The sequence below is a fragment of the Mastomys coucha genome, unplaced genomic scaffold (genome assembly GCF_008632895.1).
Source record: "Mastomys coucha isolate ucsf_1 unplaced genomic scaffold, UCSF_Mcou_1 pScaffold1, whole genome shotgun sequence".
NCBI lineage: Eukaryota > Metazoa > Chordata > Mammalia > Rodentia > Muridae > Mastomys > Mastomys coucha.
The window spans coordinates 84871533-84893333 of NW_022196891.1; the positions used below are offsets into that span (position 1 = coordinate 84871533).

The window sequence follows — 21801 nt, forward strand, 5'->3', positions numbered from 1 at the left end:
ATATATATATATATACGTGTGTGGGGGGGGTTATTAAGAATGACCTAAAATGAGGTTGCTAATCAAAACAATAACAATGGTTGAAACAAACATGACCTGGGAATTAAATCCCATGTGCAGATCCTTTAATTTTTTTTTTTTTTGTAAATTCCTTTAAGCCTCCTGAGAAAATTCTGGGTGAAAGTAGGAAGGTTCACCCAGACACTGCTCCCACTATCCTTCTGAGGGGGACAGGATGGAGACGTGCTGCTGGGGGTGGGAGGAGAGAGACCTGTGTCGTACATCCCAGGAAAGTCATTGTAAATGCTAATTCTGTGCCCACAGCCTAAAACTTTGAAGGACAGGTCCTTGTCATTGGACTCCTCAAGAAACAGCAGAGCAGAAATAAAAATAGATCATTGACCAAAAATAGCCCTTTCCAACTGAGAAGTTTTAAAGGGCTGCAGCCCCCCTCTTTTTTTCTGTTTAAAAAATTATAAACCAGGCTTTTTATTTCTCACCCAGAGAAGTTTGGAGGCAGAGCCATAGGTGGTTTATGGTTACAAACCCTGGGAATCGTTACTCCTGGTCGCTTCCCTACATTTGACTAAGAAAACCTGTGAGACTCAGGTTCTTGTAATTGTGAGGTTGGACATCTCAGAGGCTCGTGTCTGTCAGAAAGTTTATTTCTTTCCCTTCCTTCCTTCCTTCCTTTCTTTCTTCCTTTCTTTCTTTCTTTCTCTTTCTTTCTTTCTTTCTCTTTTTTTTTTTTTTATGAGAAGTCAATCCAGTTAAGTGTTAAAACAATTTTTATTCTTTAAAGGAACGGATTTGTTAATGGTAGTAGGATTATGGCTATTTACTTCCACTTAAAATTTTCTCTGTGTGTTTGGTAAATGTCTGTGACAATACATACTCATAATACATAATTAGCTCTATGTCTTGGTGGATCAAAAAGGAAACAAACAACAAGCAAAACAAGACAAATAACAGAACATGAGAGATGATGTAGTTTGAGTTGTAGTTTTTAGTTAAAGAGACCTACTTAGAAAATGATTCAAAGAAGTTACATGTTTTATTTTGTTGGTGTTCCAGGTACTGGGAATGGAAGTTGGTAATGGTATTGCAATGATATTTGCTGAGGGGAGAGCAGGAGGGCTGATGTCTGAGAAGGAGGAGGAGGAGGGGGAAGAAGAGGAGGAGGAAAACGAGGAGGAGGAGAGGAGGAGGAAGGGAGGAGGTGAGGAGGAGGGAGAAGGAGGGGGAGGAAGGGAGGAGGAGGGAGAAGAAGGAGGAGGGAGGGAGGACTAATGAGAAGAAGGGGAGGAGGGAGGGAGGGGAGAAGGAGGAGGGAGAGGAGGAGGGAGAGGAGGGTAGGAGGGAGAAGAAGAGGGGGAGGAGGAGAGCGAGGAGAAGGGGGAAGATGAGGAGGGGAAGGAGGGCGGTATGTGGGGTCATTAGGTCACTGTCATGGCCATGCTTTTTGCTCTGACTGAAGTTAAGCTACTTATGGGATATCAGAAAAAGGAATGAGGTGGTTATGTTTCTGAAGGATCATTCCACCAGCTCTTGGAGAGTGGATTGAAGAAAGGCTGAAATGGAAGAAAGGATGCCATGAGGAGGCTGCTGCCTGCTCCAGGGAAGAGGAGAGAGTGGCTTGGGCTGCAGAGATAAACACAGAATTGGGAGACGTGGTTGGATCCTGGATGTATTCTGAAGGTTGTGCCAACAAGACTGGGTGATGGTTTGAAAGTGACCCTTGAAATCAGAGACTCTTAGCCTACAGTTTAAAAACCTTAGACAAGGGGCTGAGCATGTGGATCAGTCAGATACAAGCATGAAGACCCAAGCTGAATCGTCAGCACTTGTGTGAAAACAACAGGTGTAACCACAAGTACACACTCCAGCACTGGGCACCGAGACACAGGAGGATCTTCAGGCCAGCCAGTCTAGCTGATCTCCACATTGAGTGAGAGATCTTGTCTCAAAGATAAGGTAGAAAGTGATTGAGGAAAGCACCTGCTGTTGACCTCTAGCCTATGCATGCATTCATATGTGCACATACAACTCCATACACATGTATAGATACACAGACATGTACACGTACTTTAGCACCATTTTAATAAACATCAAAACAGCAATTAAAACACCAGGAAAATATACACCTGTACTGTGCTTTCAAGACTAAAGAGCTTTTATCTGCATTATTCTAAGTGACTATATGCAGTGGAGATTATATCTTATTTTTCATACTATGTGGGGAAGATCTGGTGCTATTCGGCACTCTGGGCAAGCTTACCCAGTCAATGGATGATCAGGACCTGAAACTCAGTTTTCCTGCATGCTTGGCATCTTCCAGTAACCTGCCTGGGTCAATGCTGGGGTGGTAGTTTATACCATCTCAGCATCTTGGTCCCCTGAGGAGCTGAGTCAGTGGGAAGCATCTCTGATGCTGTCATTGGCTATCACGATGCCATGTGAGTTCTGTGGAGATGGAGCTGGTGACTCGTAGTGGAGACCAGATGCTCTGTGACCTTGGCATGAACTTGTCTTGTGACTGGTGTCTCTGCTTCACCCACTTTGGGTCTCTTCGCTTTCATCTTGGGACTGGGTTGATTTGTCTGTGGTTTGAGGACACACTCTGAATTTCTAGAATTGAGCAAGATGGATTAATACAACTAGTGGTTACCACCATTACTTAAAACCCTAGTCGCTAACTAGTCAACTCAATGTCCTAGTTACCACCATTTTATGAATGTGGGCAACACCTGGCAGTGAGTTAGTATGTTTCGTTCTTTGGCATCTTTTGAAAGATTGCTTCACCCCTTGACCTGGTGGGTGGATTCAGGGTTAAAGAGACTGACAAAATCAATTCATGGATATATATATATATATATATATATATATATATATATATATATATATATATATATATATATATATATCCATATCCATATATATGGCTTTCACAAAACAAAGCCTTACCCATTTAGTTCATCACACGTAATAACATCAAAACACCTTAACCTCAAAATCATTAGTCTTAAATATCTCAATCAATATGGATTCTCTCAGAAATCAATTTGCAGCTACAAATATGATTGTTTAATAATTCACAAGCTGTGGGCCTCCAGGCTAGGGAAGATTAGTGTGGCAGAAGGTACAGAGGTGTTTTTTTTTTTTTTTTTTACCTCAGATAAGATTTCAATTAAAAGGGGACAGTGCCTGAGAATACTTTCACGGTAACCATGCCCATCTTTTCTGTCTATGCACACATCTTTTGAGGTGTGTGTCCTACTTGGGGGGACATCAATTTAGTTGTGCTTCATTGTTCTTTCTCAGATAAGAGTTATTTAGCTATCTTCCTGAAGCATCATAAATATTTTATTAAGACAAATCATCGCAAATTTCGGTTTTACTTACTAGATTAAAAACAATAATTTTAAATGGCTAATGACTGGTGCCGACTTGCTGCAGAATTGGGGAGGAAGGACACGTGCCTCTGAGGATGCATCTGGTGACTGTTCCCTGGCTGCTCTGCTTGATATGAGAGAAAGTCAATTTTATTTGGTAGCCTTTCCGTGAAGGGGCCCCTGCCTAACGGCATCAGTTTAGGTGGCGTGAATTAGCAAGGCTTGTGGTTCTACCACACTTGTAACTTTCACTACAGACTGTTACACACACACACACACGCACACACACACACACACTTTTTATTTAGACCTGGCTTCGGGCCCACTTTCCATCCCACCATTTCATAATGTGGAAACGGTATTTACTAATGGTCCTTCTAGGTTACCCTTTAATTCTTCCTTCCCCGTGTATTCTGGACCAACTTCTATGGCCCACAAATCTCCGTAAACCCTTGTAAGAAAAGAGCACCCCCACCCCCACCCAGAGCAGTTTCTCAGCCGCTGACTGAAATGTTCTACATGATTTCATAACGGAATAGATAACTGTTGGAATGAGGGTTGCGAGGGTCACTACTGTACACCCTGGAGGATGTCCTGTCACCTGAATGACTTGGTTCTGCCCCCACCCTGGGCCACACCCCCATGTAGGGCTGGGTGACCTTTCTGTCTATTTGCATAATCTTCCTTCCTTAGATTTATTCTCTGTGCCTGGGTCAGAAAACGGGGCTCATTAATAAACATTTATTGAGCACCAACAGGGTATTATGTTCCAGACATATTCCCTTCCCTGTAGGGTTGGAATCCACAATTTTGGCTCCCAGCAGTCACCTCTGCCCCGATTTTGAGAAGGGCAAGTTATGCAAGCAATTGAAAAAGGACATTCAAATATTTGTGTACTACAAAGGGAGATAGTCCTTCATCGAAAACGTCCTTCTAGATGGTCAGAACTTCTAAATACTCCACTTGTCTCCTAAAGCAGAGTGAACTCTGAGCCTCTCCATTCGGATAAGCCAGGATATGGTTAAAATATTAGCACTCTCTGATAATAATTAGATTCTCAGGTTGAGCATCTGTGTAGTTAGGTATGAGGACTGGAGAGGAGGAGGGGGGGACCTCATAAAAGAGGAGACTGGTTTCAAGGTCATCGGCATATAATTTTTAAAGTCACTGGGCTAGTTAGCCATTGTGCTAAAAATTCGATCAGTAGGCAAAGTTGAAGCCGACCCGATGTTGTTGGGATGTGTGAAGCTTTTTACTGAAGCATGATAAATAATTGAAAATGCCTTCAGCAAATTCCTGCCTTAATGGGAAAATACTTTGTCATGCAGCTTTTCAATTAGTACCCACTAATTCAAATTGGTTTATCATTTAGCCAACTGCACATTAGATTTTTAGTGATGCATTTTTCTCATCTTCGTTTTTTTTTTTTTTTGTGGATTTTCCAGTTGGTAGTAAAACTTGGAAAACTCCTCTAGTGTGCCTCCCAGTAGTTCTTGGCATTTTTTATTTTTAAAACCATCAAAAACCACCTAGATGATTATCAAAAGCTAACCATGAATAGGGGCTCCACTGAACCCGGCTTTGGAGAAGCTAGACCAGTCCGAGTCTGTGAGGCTGGACAGGGAGAAGCAGCGATCTTCCATGTGACTCAGCTTCCCTTCAGGCCCAAAGCAGCCCACATGTGTAGGCTTCGGAGGGCATACTGTATCGCAGATGTAAAATCCTGTTTGCAGATTTCTATGGAAGGCCTAATAGTTAAAAATGAGGCTCCAGAAACATCAGCCAGTCAATCAATTAGGTATTTATTAAGCGCTGAAGGTGAACTCATTGTTGAATTAGATCAATTGTTGCAGTCAGTAGAAAATAAAATCAATTTATCTCTGTATGTCCCCACCCCCAACACACACACATATACTTTGATGAAGGGGAAAGCCAGCCCCAAAATAAAGTAACCCAGACACCAGGAGGATGCTTTCAGCCTTTCTCCACTTAGTGCTACTGAGGATCTCCACTTCTAGGTGACTTACAGGACGATTTTCCTTAAATCTTTACTGCCCCCCCCACCACTTAAATATCACTTCTTTGATAGTACTAATGATATGTTTGTGCTTTATTTTCATAGCACAGAGTAACAACTGGTGCTCAGTACACAGGAAAGGAAGGGATGCGCGAAGGTATTAATGACAAAGTCATGTTCTTCAGATTTCCCAAACAAGGTGACAGAGTGTACAGAACCCGAAGACCCAGCAGAAACAAGTTCAAGAAGCAGGAGGAGTGGAAGCTGAGGAAACTCCTGCCGGATACAGCAGGGGAGGCTAGACATTGATGTCAGCATGCCCCAAGGTGGAATATACGGCATAAATCTAACAAAACATAGGCAGGATCTTTACGAGCAAACCTACACAACGCAGGAAAGAGATCTGCAAACTAAATAAACAGATCATTATTCCATATCGATGGGTAGGCATTCCCAATAGCATCAGGATGTCAGCTCTTCCAACCCTCATCCGAAGACTCGATACATCGCCCATCAAAACCTCAGAAAGCTACTCTGTGGTATTGACACACCCATTCGTAAATGACCATAGAGCGGCAGAAAGACTTAGGCTAGCTGATGCACTTTTGAAGGAGAGCAGAGTTGGAGAGCCCACAGTGGACTTAGCTAGAAGTGCATAGTAGTCACGGCGATATTGGCCAAGGATAGATTTAAAGAATGATAGTGGAGTTGAGAGCCCAGGAATCCAGTAAAAGGTCCATTGATCTCTGAAAAGAGGAGCAATGGTAATATAAAGGGGGAAGGACATGCTCCTAAACAAGGTTGGGAGAGCAGGCGTCCACATGCAGTAACCAGATCCTACTCAGATCTTAAGTTCTTCACAAACATGAGCTCAAAGTGTTTCACACAACTACATAGAAGAGACACAAATATGAAACCCCCAGAAGACACTGTGAGATGCCATTGACCTCTAATGTGGCAATGAACTTGGGGTGATGCCAATGTACAATTAGTACACAAAGGACACGTGTAATAGCATTAATAACATTATAAAAGATACTTTGTGAAAGATGCTGTCCTGCAAAAGAATGTGGGAAGGCAGCTTACACACGATGAGAAAAGATTTGCAAGCAATGTGTCCAAGGAGGGCTTGTTAATCAAAAGATACAAAACCTTAACCAGGAATCTAAAAATGTACAAAAGATCCGAACAGACACCACCAAAGTAGGTTGACAGATGGCAGATGAGCGTAGGAAAAGATACTCCACATTCCACATCATTAGAGAGCTTCAGAAGAAAGTAACAGTGGTCAGACTGAAACAAGAGCTCTTGCTCGGGAAAATTCATGGAGCCTTGTTGACAAGGGTAGCGCACAGGAGCACTGAGGTCTGTGACCTGAATAACAAGTAGGGCCAGACAGAAGGTAATCAGCCTACGGGCTGAGTTTTATCCTTCTATCTTTAGAATATCCGGCGCCTGTTCTTACAAAGGCAACCGTGCTGTATGGGGCCAATTGGTTTGGCAACTGGTGGCTGCTTTTGTAATGTTCCACAGTATGGTGGTCTTCACAACAGGCAGTTTTAGAGAAAAAGATGGGTCTAGCTTTATTCTCTGCAGAAGTGAACTGAGGCTCCCTGGACTGTGCAGGTGGAGAATGTGGGGAAGAAACCATGTGGGAGAATAGCCCTGCTTGACTGTACTCTCCAAGCCATGGATTAGCCTTTCCCTGTTAGGGCCTCCACCTTCCGTGGCTGGATTCTGCTCTGTTATGGGTGACTCTTTGGGATGAAGTAGGACTTGAGTGTGAAGAAGTGATGAGTGTGTCTACAAGAGAAACCAGAACCAAACCTAAGGTGCGGGGAGAAGCCTGGACCACTCTTGGAGGCAGAATGAGCAGATGCAACAAACCTTTGTTAGAACTTTGTCCTCCAACCAAATTCTTTCCTTGGCAAACATTACAATCGTTGCCTCAAGTGTAGGGTGTACACTTTAGTGTCTACATTTTCTAGAGCTCCTGGGAAATGCAGACCTCTTCCAGTCTTCACCCCAGACTGGTTGAATCAGTATTGTAACAGGGTCTTTGACAACTTAGCACCATGAACTTTGAGAAGGATGATCTAGAAGGTCAGTTTCTAACTTAGAACTTGTGGGCTAGGATGAAGCCTTAGTATAGTCGCAGAACGAGGGCCATTGCCAGCACCTGCCAGCATCCCAGGGAGCTGTGTGCACACCTATACACATTTATATTGTTTAAGAGTAGCTCCCTTCAGGACTGGGAGTGCGTCCGATTGAGTGCTCAGTCACCGAGATAATGGATGCAGGCCCTCAGAAGGCTTAGGACAAGTAGGGAATTGGGATTCCAGTACATATACAATTTAGAAGTGGGCTGCAACCCAAGATAAGCACACCCACTGGCCCCGTGATCTTCTCCTACACTGAAATACAGCTGTAGGATTGACAGCTAAGATACAGGGTACAGGTTAAGACCCCTTGTCCTGGTAGGATGTTCCTGTTAGGTGAATGTGTCTCTTTCATGTGAGATTATTCTGGCAATGACATTCAAACTAAAGTTTCTCCAACCAAGGTAGTGACGGGAAGCTGGACATATTGAGTTGAAAGTTCATCTACAGAGATTGAAAAACATGAATCTGCTGGATAGCAGCCAGGGTTATAGAACACCTTCCGGGTTGACAGCTCACACAGAGGTCTGAATTTTGTGACATTTTGCATTGTTTAGAGAAAAGATGTTTCTCAGGGATATTAGGGGATTAACCATTGGCACAGCGAAGCTATGAATGAGGGAGGGACACAGGCCATGCAAGTGTATTTTAAGTTACATACCTGCTTGGCACGTCCAGAATACATTTGGCTAACATCTCTATGGTTAATCAAAAACTAGCTCTCCGAAGATATTTTGTACCTTCTTTCAAAATCTGACTCTCCATCAAATGGAATTTCTTAGAGAAAAAAAAAAAAAGTAATGAAATGTGATTAGTGCAAATGTCTCTGAAATTTATTGTACTATTAAAATCCTATTGGGTCTTTGTTTATGAAATGTATTTTTCTGTATTTGAGGTTTAGGAAGGCGTGATAATGAGGCTGTGAAGATTCATGGCCTCTTTTCTATGGCTTAATTTAGGCTCTATATCAAATATGTAAAATAACATTATATCTTCCCACCACCTCTGTGCATCATACATTTTATTTTTATTTCCCTGCCGGAGATTTTTTCCCCCTTCTTTTCTCATTTTATAAATACAGAACGGCTAACATTTTTAATATGGACAGGTATTATCTGGACCCGAATGAAGAGCAAGTTTGGATGATGAGTTTTCCAGATCTGCCTCTAGGGTCAAGTAAACACAGGGCTATGCTCAGTGTCAGCCGTTACACTCTTCCCTGCAGATGTCCTCCTTACGGGCATCCTCCACTCTGCGCTACCATTGTCTAAACCTCTCGTCATGAGCATCTCAGCAGAGTTGCCCATGGGGTAAATACAGGCATAAGCAGGCTGGACGTACACTTGGAAGGGGGAGTGGTGGGGTCAGAAGCCTACCTGGGACCTCAGAAGGCGTCGTTCTCTGACAGGTCCTTCTGAGCAAAGCATCCTGTATCTTTCCGTACGTAATTCTCAGGCTCGGTCCAGGGTTCCTTTGCTCTTTGCCTATATATGCTAATAGTTTCACGTGATTCCAGAAGACAAAGGTCAAAGCCCTACACAGTACCAGGAAGTCTTGTCTGACCCTTGCAGTGCCTTCTAGCTTTTCTCTCGCTGGTGCCTTCTGCCCAGTAAGGCTGCCCTGTTACCCTCGCTTAGATCCTTGGATGCTCACGCCTAGGGTAGTGTCTCCTCAGAATCACCAAGACTTGCTTCGTCTGGCTCATATGTCTTCCCCTTTAAAATAGCACCCTTCCACTCTCATCCTCTGATAGCCCTGCCTGGCTTTCCTGTCTCATGCTGGTTCTTTGAGTACTCCTCTCAGATCCCTTACTTTTGTTGAATAATGTACTTCTCTCAATGGAACAGATTTCCTAAGGTGGGGACTGTATTCTCCCGGCATATACTACAGAGCCCAGAGGAAACCATACATGCACACCCTCTTAAGGGAATCAGTGGACACATTTCTATCTTCTCTCCTCCAAGACTCTCCAAGGCAGCCTGCATAGTTAATACTTGCTGTGGTATCATTAAAAGTCTTTTATAGGTCAGAGGCTCATTTTTAAAACTTTATTTGGAGATAATGGAGGTAGAGAGACGGGTCCTTGTATTGCAAGTATTGCAAGAGGGATCCAACTAGTGCTGTGGCAGGAAATAGGATGATGCTTTCAAGCCCTTGGGGACCCCAAGAAAGATGGCGTAAGTGAGTGTTTGGGAGCCGAGCTGTTAGTGAGCCCAAGTTACTCCAAGCCCAGTTCCGAGCAGCAATATGGCTATTCTTCTCCCTTCCCTTCCATTTCAGGCAGGATTACGTCTCTGAAGCAATGATGGTTTATAGCCTCAGAAGGCAACTCGGCCACCTCTCTTGCGATCCTCACTATGGATCCCTCCTGTTGCCTACTGCATCTTGCTCTCACTGACGTTTGACAAATCCTGTTGTCTTCCATATAGACCAGCCACACTTACCCACTTACAGTGTGCAAAGTGTTTTAAGTACAGCAACCTCATTAAGTTTTCCAGCAAGTCAGTGAGTTGAATTTCATTTTTATTTTTTCTCCTTTCTTGAAATAGCCACGAGCCATTATGGAAAAAAAAAAAGTGCCAAGGGCCTTTGTGGCTCATTCATGGCAAGGTGGATCTTGAACCCAGGTGATTGAGTTTGTAAGCTGCAGCATTAGAAGCTACTGTACTCCTGTGGAAAGACAGGAGTAGACACGGGCCTTCCCTTGCTTATCAGCCATCATGCCATGTTCATTGTTATATAATTCCTTAGTTGTTACTTTCCACGTTCATTTGCCCTGTTCTTATCTAAGCTGTCATTCTTTCACAGGCAACACTGGTGATGTAGCCTTGAAACAGGACAGCTTTGAAGCTTTTTCTAAAAGCTTCAAAACAATTAGATGTGGATGATCCTACCCTGTGCTCCATTAGACACTCTGCTGTTTCTCTGGCTTTGTGTTTTCAGTGACGGGTTTTGTTAGAGTAACAGCAGCTTTTAGAATTTAGTACCCCAAGCCTTCGTTGCTCGTGGGAACCTGACGTCAGAAGGATGAGGCAACAGATGCAGGACTTTTCAAGCTAACGTTGTAGCCTGAGATGTTCGCTAGTGCTCCTTTCTGGAGCGTGCTCTCGAACGGGAGCCTAGTTTTATATGTTCACAGATAGGGAAATTTTAGGCTCTTCGTTCTATTAAACCCCATCCTTCTGGAATGCGGAAGAGGAGAAACCGCAGACTTGAAGGCCCCCAGTGTTCCTAGATGGGAAGAAATCGTTGGGTGACCAGTCCTGAGTGATTAGCAACATCAGGGCTCCTTCTGAGGCTCCCAGTTGCAGCATGCTCCCTGTCTGAAGGACAGATATTTCTCCAAGTCCCTTCTTCTATTGGGCCACCTCTATGTTAGTGACTTACTTTTCTTTTTCCTCCTTTTCTCTTCCTTCTTTCCTTTTTTCTTTGGCAAGATATGAAGTAACCGAGGCTGGCCTCAAATTGACCATGTGGCTGAGGTTAAGCCTTGAGTTTCTGATACTCTTAGCTGTACTCGTCAAGAGCTGGGTTCCAAGCGCGCACCACCATGCAGGATTTATGTGGTGTTCGCCATTGAACTCGGGGCTGCATGATACTAGGCAAGAACTCTGCCCACGGATCTGCCTCATTAGCCTTGTGCTTAGCGTCACTGGGGCTACTAAACATGAGACGGAGACATGTTAAGGGGGTAAGACTTTGTCTCAGCTCAGAGTTAAGGGATGCAGTCCTTCGCGGTAGAGGCAGTGTGGCACAATAGCTTGTTCTGCAATGGTGGCAGCTCCCAGTAGTGGCTTCTCATATGATACCAACCAAGAAGCAAAACGGGGACCAGAAGCAGGCTGGGATAGAACACTCTGAATCCTATTCTTAGAGACCCCCTTGCCCTAACCATACCTCCCTCCCTAAAGGTTCCAGAACCTTCTAAAACAGCATTGGCAGTGGGCAACAAAGTGTCTACACACACAAGTCTGTCAAAGGTATTTTATATCAAAACTGTGGCAAGTTCTTTCTAGTCCTTTGTGCGAAAATTAGAACAAAGCTTTAAAACTTAGACTTTCTGTTCAGGGGTAAGAAAAACGGGAATGGAATTCTGTCTGGAGTGTATAAATTATCCAGCTATTGCTTAAGAATCATAATCAAAAACTTTCCTAGGCAAGATAATTGAAATAGTGATCTTATCATGAGACCACTACTAGGTAATTCTTTTAAAGTGAATAATCTGTAGTAAAGATTATGCCACGATTTATTTTGTGTGTGTGTATGTGTGTGCGCGTGTGTTTTCTCTTTTAGCCGAATGGTTTTCAATAGCAATTACTGAAGTGTCGATGACCTTCTCCTTCAATGGAATTAAAAAACTTAAATGAAGTTTTGCTAGTATCAGTCTTTGCTGACATCCAGGCTATTGAGAACAAGATGTGTGCTACAACAATGCCACCTATGGTTAGTCGCTTTTCTTTGAAGCAAGGTAGAATTTTACGTGGGCTTCAACAAAGAGCAGCCTAAAAGATGTGTGGTAAGTGTGTTAGCATCTCCCCGTCCAGTTGGACAAAGGACCAAACAAATAGGAAGGTCGAGGCACTCCCCTTGTAACTAAACAAATAGGAAGGTTGAGGCACTCCCCTTGTAACTAGGTGGGGAAAGTCAAGACCCTACTTTAAAAACAAATCCTCACAGGAGATAAGACACATCCCATGTTTCCTAGAGGTTACAGCTTCCTCTTCTGGCTTCTGTCTTGAGTCCTTTGATGATATTGTTTTTCTTTTGCTTAGATTGAATTTTCAGTCTTTTCCTTTATGGCTTACTTCTTAGTTATTGTAAGAATAATATCCTTTTGATGACTAGATAGTCATAAAAACATTCATTAGTATTGTCTGCGAGGTTCAGAGGTTTGCTCTTTCAGCTTCCCAGGAGGCTTCAATTGTTGTTGTGCTGAAAGCGGGGAGGCAGTTCTTCACGATTCTTCAACTGTCCAGGAACCATTTCCTCAAGAGTTCATCTTTTCCTCTCAGCTGCGGGGTTTTCTTTTGTAGATATAGTTTCCATCTGGGGTGGTCCTGGTGTTAGAGGCCTCCATGATTCCATTGATCCATCAGCCTCCAATGGGACACATAGCATTCTATCAAATAACAGTTTTACGATATATTTTATGTGTCTGGTCTCAGCAGGAAGACGAACAAATGAAAGCAATGAGTTCATACAGAGAACTTCAGGAGAGCTGTGACGTTCATGATGATGGCCGCTAGGGACTCAAAGGTCAGCTATCATGTGAGGAAGCGAGATCAGCAGAGAGGGGTCCTGACAGCTGTAGAAGGCTTATCTAAAGGAACAGGAGTGACTATGTGTGTGTGTGTGTGTGTGTATATATGTGTGTATGTGCTTGTATGTGAATGTATGTATGTGTGTCTATGTGTGTATGCACATATGTGTGTCTGTATGTGTGTGTATGTGTATGTACACATGTGTGTCTGTGTGTATATATGTGTATGTGTATATGTGTGTATGTTTGCATAAGTATGATGTGTGTGTATGTGTGTAGGTATGTGTATGTACATATGTGTGTATGTATGTATGTGTGTATGTGTGTATGTATTTGTATGTATAAGCATGTGTATGTATGTATTTATACACACATGTGTCTGTATATGTGTGTATGTGTATGTATATGTGTGTATGTGTATGTGTGTGTATGTATGTGTGTATGTGTATATATGTATGCTTGTGTGTATTAAAAGGGGATTTGCTAGTGTGGCTTACAGACTGTGGTCCAAGCAGTCTAACAATGATGTTATCCAGATGAAAGGCCAAGAGTCTGGTAGCTGTTCAGTCCGTGAGATTGGATGCATCAGCAGCAGTCCCAGTCCATGCTGGCATCCTGGAAGTCCCTAGAGAGCTACCAGTGCTTAGTCCACATTGGAATCTTAGAGAAGTAGGTTCTAATACCAGTGAAGAAATAAATGCCTCAGCAGCAAGATAAATGAACTTGCCAGCCAGGGTGAGGGCCGCAAAAGTTTCTTCATCTGAGTCCTTTTATGTGGCACAGAGGGGTGACCAGGGGTTCTTTTCAACTCAAATGATCTCATTAAGACCACCCCTCAGTGCGCAGCCAATGGGGTTTAGTTGATTAGATACAGCTTAGCCATTTACAACTATAGAGTGGTATCTTGCAGGAATAAAAACAAGAATATTTTAAGAATACATTTGTATGATAAAACTACCAAGGAAATCAAAGAATAGCATTTGCATATTAAAGGTGGTATTTATACTGGAGAGGAGTGGGGCTGGGTGAGGGTCTTTGCGCTTGGGCCTTAAGCCTTGCTTACATCAGGAACCAGGTACGAGGACCTCCTTGGACTTCTGCATTTCTCGCAGTAGTTATGTGATGCATGGTTACTCTTCAGTTTTACTATGGAGAAAAGAAAACTTATTATCCACATGTATGTATTATAATCATTCCTAAAAAGCAATGCAAGGCCCTAGAATGTTTTCTGTTTATTGCATACTTCTTAAATGTTCTATTTCTAATTTAAATCAAGCTTACGCACATCCCCACCTATGTGTCTATGAACTATTAAGGCAAACTGATAAAATATAATAAAGCTGAAATCCTGGCTGGAGGAGAGACTAGTTGATAAGGATTTGACAACTTACTTAAAGATCCCTTCACTTCAACTTAATCTGCAAAGTAGGAAAGTCCCCCGGGGATATTTTGTGAGGATTAGTGTGTGGCAGGCACTTAGTAAAGGACACATTGCCCATTTGATTATCACTTCACCTAGCTGGACTGTGACGACTGTGTATGCTCAGGTGCATAAACACAGTCATAGACATTCATTACTCTGGCCATGGCTGTGACCAGGTACCTGACAAGAAGCAACTGAACAGAGTGTTTTCTTTGTCTGAGGTCGTGAAGGCACATGGCCTGTCACGGGCCGGAAGGCATGCTGCTGCTGGGGGATGCTGCTGGTTACATTGTGTCTGTACTCAGGAAGCAGAGAGCTGACTGAAAGTGGGGCCGAACCTCACCATTTCCAGCTGGTCTCCTATGACCCATATCCTCCAGCAAGGTTCTGGTCTCCCACAAACGTCCAAAATAGTGCCACCAGCTGGGGACTAGTTCAGAGATGTAAGTCTCTGGGGGCATATTTCACATCCTAACCAATGGTCTGGATGTGTGTAAACATTTTTTTTTTTTAATTTTGTTCTTGAAAGTGTTTGGCTCACACATGTCCCAGTTAGCTTGCACCAAGCCACTTGACACAGCCTAGAATCGTTAGAGAAACAAATTGTCTAGATTGGTCTGTGAACATGTAGGGTGAGGGAGAGACCGGCAGACATCTTCTTCAGGTAGGTGGTCCTGGGCTGTAAGAAAGCTAACTGAGCATGAGACTTTGAGAGAGCCAGCAGCCTCCACAGGTTCTCTCTATTCCTCGGTCTGTCAAGAGAGTTCCCTGGTGAGAGAGGCCATGCTGTGTGCAATTGCAAGCAGGCTTCCTTTGTGGTCCACTCAAGTGCTTGCCCTGGCTTCTTTAATGATGGACATGAGAAGAAGGCAGGGAAGTCCCCTCCTCCACAAAGTGGCTTTTAAATAAGGATAAGATATTCAAACTCCTTTTAAATCTCCTTTAAACCTCTTAGATTTTTTTTAACTGGCTACTTAAAAGAAAGTTGTAAGATAATTTAAGTAGGCAAATGTGCAGCTTAGAATTAAGTAACAACTTGTTTATTTAAGTCAATAAATGTTGGAGCTATATGTATCCAGAGGTTTACGTTTTGTTGAGTGTAGAGAACTAGGGATGAGCAGGCTAGCTCTAGAGTAAACGGGGAACATTCTTGTTCTCCTTGTTTGTATTTTGGTGTAGGGAGAAAAAGGAACGGAAGAGGAGGGAGGGAGACTAAGAAAGAAAGATGGAGCCAAAACAAGCACAAATAAGTTTTAGTTTGATCTTAATGATTCTATGAAGAAGATAAAATTGAAATTGGGTATAGAGAAAACTGAGGATTTGGTTGCTATTTTATGTAGAATATTCTAGAAAGACCAAAAGGAAGTGAGAATATAAGTATCTGGATCAGGAAGGTTCCTGGAGGCTCTTCAGGTGTAATGTGATGTGTGCCGCTCCAGGTGTGATGTAATATATGCCACTCCAGGTGTGATGTGTGCTGCTCCAGGTGTGCTGTGTGCTCTTCATGGGCTGAGGCATTGGCAATAGGCTAAGCAGCCCTGTGAGAATGAATTCTCAAGGCTGAGTGTCCAGATGACCGTGCTGTGGATATGTCAGGGCTGGGATCTTTACTAGGAGACACAAATGCTATTGGACTGTTTTGAGCAGAGAAATGATGCTAGTTGACATATTGCTTAAAGTCACTCTTAAAAAATGGATTTGAGCAGACATATTACACAAGGAGATATAGAAATGACCAATAAGTGTATGAAAACATGTCAAAATCATTGGCTCTCAAGGGGAGTTGAAACTCCAGTAAAGGAGCATTTCATACTTGACAGAATTACCAAAATAGCAAGAAACATTTGCAATAAAATTCTGGCTGACAGTAACCAAATGTATAATAATCAAAGAAGATCTGGGCTTAAATCATGTGTGTGTGTGTGTGTGTGTGTGTGTGTGTGTGTATGTATGTGTGTGTGGGGTGTGTGTGTGGGGGTGTGAGTGTGTGTGGGTGTGGGTGTGTGGGTGTGTGTATGTGTGGGTGTGTGTGGGTGTGTGGGTGTGTGTATGTGTGGGTGTGTGGGTGTGTGGGTGTGTGGATGTGTGTGTGTGTATGTGTGTATGAGAAAGAGAGATCATGCAAATATTTGAAAAACATGTAGTTTATATGAAATCAAAATTTCTACCCTATGTTGTAAAAAAAGAAACCAGATATTATATCCACCCCCAACCCCCTCCCCGTATTCTCATTCTTGTAAATTCTTGAATACGGCAAAGTAGGCTTTGACAATTGAAACCATGCCAGAAGTTCCTGTCATGTGACTGACTAGACCATATAAGAAGGGACCTTCTAGAAAGATAATAATGTCTTCTGCTCAATTGTGATGGCTTTGAGAAGGTACCCATTTGTAAAAGTTTAGCAAGTTTTACACCCTATTTGTGTATGTACATGCATGTGCGCAGTGCGTGTGTGTGTATATGGGCGTGCATGGATGTGGCACCCAACAATTGTCAGTTGTCTTTCTCAGTAGCTCTCCCCTTTGATTTCTGAGACAGGGCCTCCCACTGCACCCAGAACTTACTGATTTGGGTAGGCTGGCCATCTAGGAAGCTCCAGGGATCAGCTGACTCAGCCTCCTCTCTGCTGGGATTAGAGCCACACCAGGCTGTTATGTGGGCCTTGGGGCATTGTAAATTTGACCTCTTGCTGGCAAGACAGGCACTTTCCTGACTAAGCCATCTTCCTGGTCCTAAATTTTGTACTTTAAAATCAATGCATTCTATTGTAAGCATTGGTTAATACATTTACTAATAACTGAGCGCTTTCATTTTCAAAGAACAGGCAGGAGAGGGAAAACACAGAAACAAAGATGCTGTTCTATCATAGTGTTCTGGGAGAGTAATGACGGAGATGTGAACAATAAGAGGAGACTTAGCCAAGCCCCAGTATGTTTTGAAATTGCACGAGAGGCATTGGATAATAACTCCAAAGGTTATTTTTTTGGTCCAGACCACCAGAAAATACAAAATATTAGAAGATTGGAAAATGAGGTAGATTTGGCTAAAGGATGTAAAGTAGATTCCTATTAGATATGCAAGTTAATCTTCTAAGCAGGAAGCTGAGTAAATGAATTCAGAGAGGACACATCAGCTAGCGGTAGTCTTTTAGAAAGTTGTTAGGTATTCATAGTTTACAAAGAACATCTGTGACCAGGTAGACAGGAGTATTGAAACATAAAAGGGGAGTCTAAGGGCTTAGCCTTTTACTACTTAGGTCACAATGACAGTGAGGAGCAGTGAACACAGAAGATACAAGACCCAATTCAGCAAGAGTCATCAGAAGCGAGGCCACCTTTGGTCAGAGGGATCCAGGGTTCCGGGAACTCGTGTCTGCTTGAGTGCTTCCACAGGATTAAAAATAATAATAATTGAAAGACGTACAGAATTCCAAAGTTCCGTGTATCTATATATTAAGATTGTTCCTTGACTAAAAGCCTGTGGCAGACCCAGGATAAGCACTCTGTTGACACAGGCATTGCTCACAACCACTTGTATTGTTCAGTTTTATGAAGTCTTAAGGAAGACTTGGCCATTTTCTGTTATTTGTAACTGAGTGCTAGACATGGCACAGGCTAGCTCCTTCTGGTCCTTTAAGTCAATGAATAGCAAGGGTGAGACAGGGAAGAACCATCACGGCTTAACTGTTCAGTGAGTTCTGCCCATCATGGTGAGGTAGGTGTGGCTGTACCGTGAGAGGGTGCTGGTCCTCCTGCAACCACCCAGCAGGTACAAAATGAGCGGGGAGTTAGGACCCAGCAAGTACAAAATGAGCGGGGAGTTAGGAGCCTCGAGGCCCACCCCAGTGAACCACTTCCTCCAGCAAGCCTCTGTCTCCTTGAAGTTTCACAATCCTCTCGGATGGCACAGCCAACTGAGCTTGAATATTCAAGCATCTCAGCCTAGAGGGGGAACATCTCACTTCTAAAACACGATATGTGATGGCTCTATTCTCAGTGTAGCATCGTTGGGCAATCATTTCTGAAGGCATTTCGAGGGATTCAGATTTCACCTAGCCCCAGGTGCTGTTGACAGTGGCATCAGGTGATTCTGAGTTCCCACATGCTCACCTCTGACATGGGACACCTTCCTCCTTTGCCTGCCAGCTGGCAAGCATCTTAACTGAGGAAGTGTACAGCAGGGTCGTAGCCACGTGTACGCCATAGACTTGATGATCCAAGGCACACATCTTTTACCTTCAGAGCCGGATTGCGCTACCAGAATATGGCTCAGTGCACAGATTTCTTAAGCCGTGATATTTGACAAATGTTATATAAAATCTTTTTGTTAACACTTGCTCAGGTACAGTCATGAGGAGCTTTTGGGTGTTTTCTGTTGAAAGGAACATAATTTTCCCTGCCCTTGTTTTTCTTGAAAGTGCTCATATTAAACTAGGCATCAAGAGGTAGGAGCAGGACTGAGGAACGGTCCGGTGGTTAAGAGCACGGGCTGCTCTCCCAGAGGACCTAGCTTCCTTTCTCAGCACCCACTTGGAAGCTCTCAGGATCTGTAACTCCAGTTACAGGGCATCTGGCACCCTCTTTTGGCTTCTGTGGGTATTGCATACATGTGGTACACATAAATCCTTGCAGACAAAATTCTCATACATAAAATAAAAGTGACTAAATGATTTTTTTAAAAGAACCCTGAATAATTGGTATTTCTAGGTTACACAGTGAAGTTGACCAAACTTGGTTTTTGGTGGATCGAGTTCAGGGGAAGTTGAGTGTCCTCACAGAACATTCTGGAAAACGGTCATCAAGAATATGTGAATGCATCTTTAGTGGAATGAAGCTGTGTTGTAGTTTCAAATGCATTTCATTATGCCAAATATTACTTCAACATGAAATAAGCCATGCAGCTTTGCATTTAAAAATACCAACGATACTCACATTTACCTTATCTTAGAAGTTCTTAAAGATTTCTGTTTATTTATTATCCTATTTATTGTGGGTATGGGTATGGGCATTCCTGCTACATCACAGGCATGGAAGGTTGGGAACAAACAAACCTTGGAAGGGCATTCTGTCTTCTTAACCCGTGGGTTCCGGGAATAACTCTCAGGTCCTCTGGCTTGTACTACAACGTCCTTACACAGAGAGACATCTCACCAGCCCTTGTCTCATAACTTTGAAACTTGGTAAAATGAGATATTATGATACAATATGTCTTATAAACTAAGGAACTGAGGTAACTATAAGCTGATATCCTGATATCCAGAGATAACCACCTATATCCTCTTACCAACTGAGAAACTGGAAGGAGGGTGGGGTCCATAGGAAATCCAAAAGAATGCTAGTATATTATAGCATCTGGCATTTCTTTTTCCATTTTGCATAGTCTATTTAATGACTTTTGGTTTCTTCCAAATGAATAAATAATAAATTGTGTGTGTGTGTGTGTGTGTGTACACGCGCGCATGCGTGTTGTGTATGTGTGTATGTATGTATGTGTGCATGTATGTGTGTGTGTGTGTGTGTGTGTGTGTGTGTGCGCACATGTACCTTCAGAGACTAGAAGAGGGTACCGGATCTCCTGCAGTTGGAGTTCTAGGTGTTGCAAGTTGCCTGAGATGTGTGTGCTAGAACCTGAGCTCAGGCCCTCCATGGAGGAACATGGAGTATCCCTAACTGCTGAGTCATCTCTCTGCCCCGGAAAACAATGCATGAAGATGTTTGCGCTAACTTTCATACAATTTTAAGATCTCTTTACATCCTGGTAAGTGGCGTGTTGCCTGGACATAGTTCTGTGATTTATGATGGCGTCACGGCCTTTCAGAGATAACACTGCTACGTCACTGAATCTGAAGCGGTGAAATCAAAAGGGCACCTGAACAATTAGGGGTCTAGAAGACCTTGCTTTTAGTTCAAGGGGAAGCGAACGGAGTGGAGAGGGACAGTTGTGTCCAGGCACAGGCATGAGGAAAGAAGAAAGGGAAGCGACTCCCTGCGGTGTATGGTCACTGGCACAAGCTGAAGTTGTACTTACCCTCAGCAGTTCCTACGATGCTTTGGGAAATAAAAAACAAACAAAAAAAAAAAAGCCAGCAAGGCATCAAAACCTTGCACTATTGCATTCCTGAGAAGGCTTTGGAAAACAGAGGGTGTCGCCTAACGGGCAGCAGCTGCAGTCATGCAGAGGCAACTGCTCAGCATATGTAAGTGCGGTTGGAAAATCATTGTCTTGCAGAGAATGCTCGAAATTGGTCCCTAATGGCCTTGGTTTTTGTCATATGGTCTTGATTATAAGGCTAAAATTGCATTGCCATGCCTTTAGTGTGAGCGAGATGGATGGATAATTACTACGTGCACTGAATACCTTTCTGCGCAGGGGAGCTAGGACATCCCGTGGCCATGGTAGCTACCATTTCCACTCTCTGTCAGAAGAGCTTCGAGAAGCCAATTCATCACCATCCTGGTGGGGAGAAATGGAAGTGGGCCTTCCTTTAGTTAGGTGTCCAAACATCCCAGCCGTGTGCATATGCAAATTGTGGATGCACTTAGGTGGCCAATGGGAGTGCAGTGAGGAAGTGCATAAAGTAGGGGGCGGGGTGGAGCAGCGGGAAGGGGCGGGATTACTGGATGAGAGAGTGAAAAGCTAGCTCTGAAGAAAGTGTCTGGCTTTGGTCTTGTCTGCTACTGAAGCAACAAGGAAGACCTTGGGGTTCACTTTGAGATGGTGCAGGAAGTTGAAAATTACCAACAGAGCTGTCTTTTTTTTTTTTCTTTTTTGGCTTATTCGAGATAGGGTTTCTCTGTGTAGCCCTGGCTGTCCGGGAACTCACTCTGTAGACCTGCTGGCCTCGAACTCAGAAATCCCTCCTGTCTCTCGTCCCTCTGCCTCCCAAGTGCTGGGATTAAAGGCGTGTGCCACTACTGAGCTGTCAAATAAGAAATGCCTGTGGAAGACCAATGCTGAGAACTAAGGAGGGGTGGGGAGATGGTGCAGTAGTTAGAAACACGTACCACCCTTGGGAAGGCCCTGCACTGTTTTCCAGCATCCACTCGGTGGCTCACAGCTGCCTAAAGCCTGTAATTCCAGTTCCAGGGGATTGGACACCCTCTCCTTGCCTCCACAGGCGCCAGGCATTGATGTGGCGCACATACATACATGTAGGCACTTACACATGCACATAAAATAAAAATAAGCAGATCATAAAAAGAGAGATGAAAAAAGGCAGATTTTTCTGTTTGTGGATGTTCCCCTTAAAGGACTTTGCTCTTTGAATATCTCTAGGAGCCTCCTAAAGGTGCCATAGTAATGCTAACAAAGTGCCTCACTGCTGTTGCTGAGGATAAATTTCATGGCCAGTTAGAGGGGGAAACAGATCCCACTTTTCTGAAGTCTAATCTGAGAATGGACATGGATTTGAGGCAGAGTCAGCATCCAAAATCAGCCAATGAAAGCTTTGTCATTGTGATGTAAGCTTTGTCATTGTGATGAAAGCTTTGTCATTGTGATGAAAGCTTTGTCATTGTGATGAAAGCATTGTCATTGTGATGTAAGCTTTG

The 21801-nt window shown here is 43.3% G+C and overlaps 1 protein-coding gene and 1 long non-coding RNA gene across 7 annotated transcripts in view; one reads left to right on the forward strand and one right to left on the reverse strand.

The window, feature by feature from the left end:
- The window catches only part of Esrrg (estrogen related receptor gamma), a 628608-nt gene that overhangs the window by 155528 nt on the left and 451279 nt on the right, over positions 1-21801 (forward strand). The window contains exon 1 of one of the 6 annotated variants that reach the window (XM_031338254.1): positions 19461-19480. The exons of the other annotated variants lie outside the window; for them this stretch is intronic. The gene's annotated coding sequence lies outside the window, so the exon portion shown is untranslated. Of the gene's footprint in view, positions 1-19460; positions 19481-21801 lie in introns of those variants that run through there. 6 annotated transcript variants of the gene reach the window in all.
- On the reverse strand, positions 13808-20706 carry LOC116068566. The gene is made up of 2 exons (XR_004109621.1): positions 20609-20706; positions 13808-13974 (listed from the first exon to the last, which is right to left on the reverse strand). It is a non-coding gene; the product is annotated as an uncharacterized LOC116068566 (long non-coding RNA).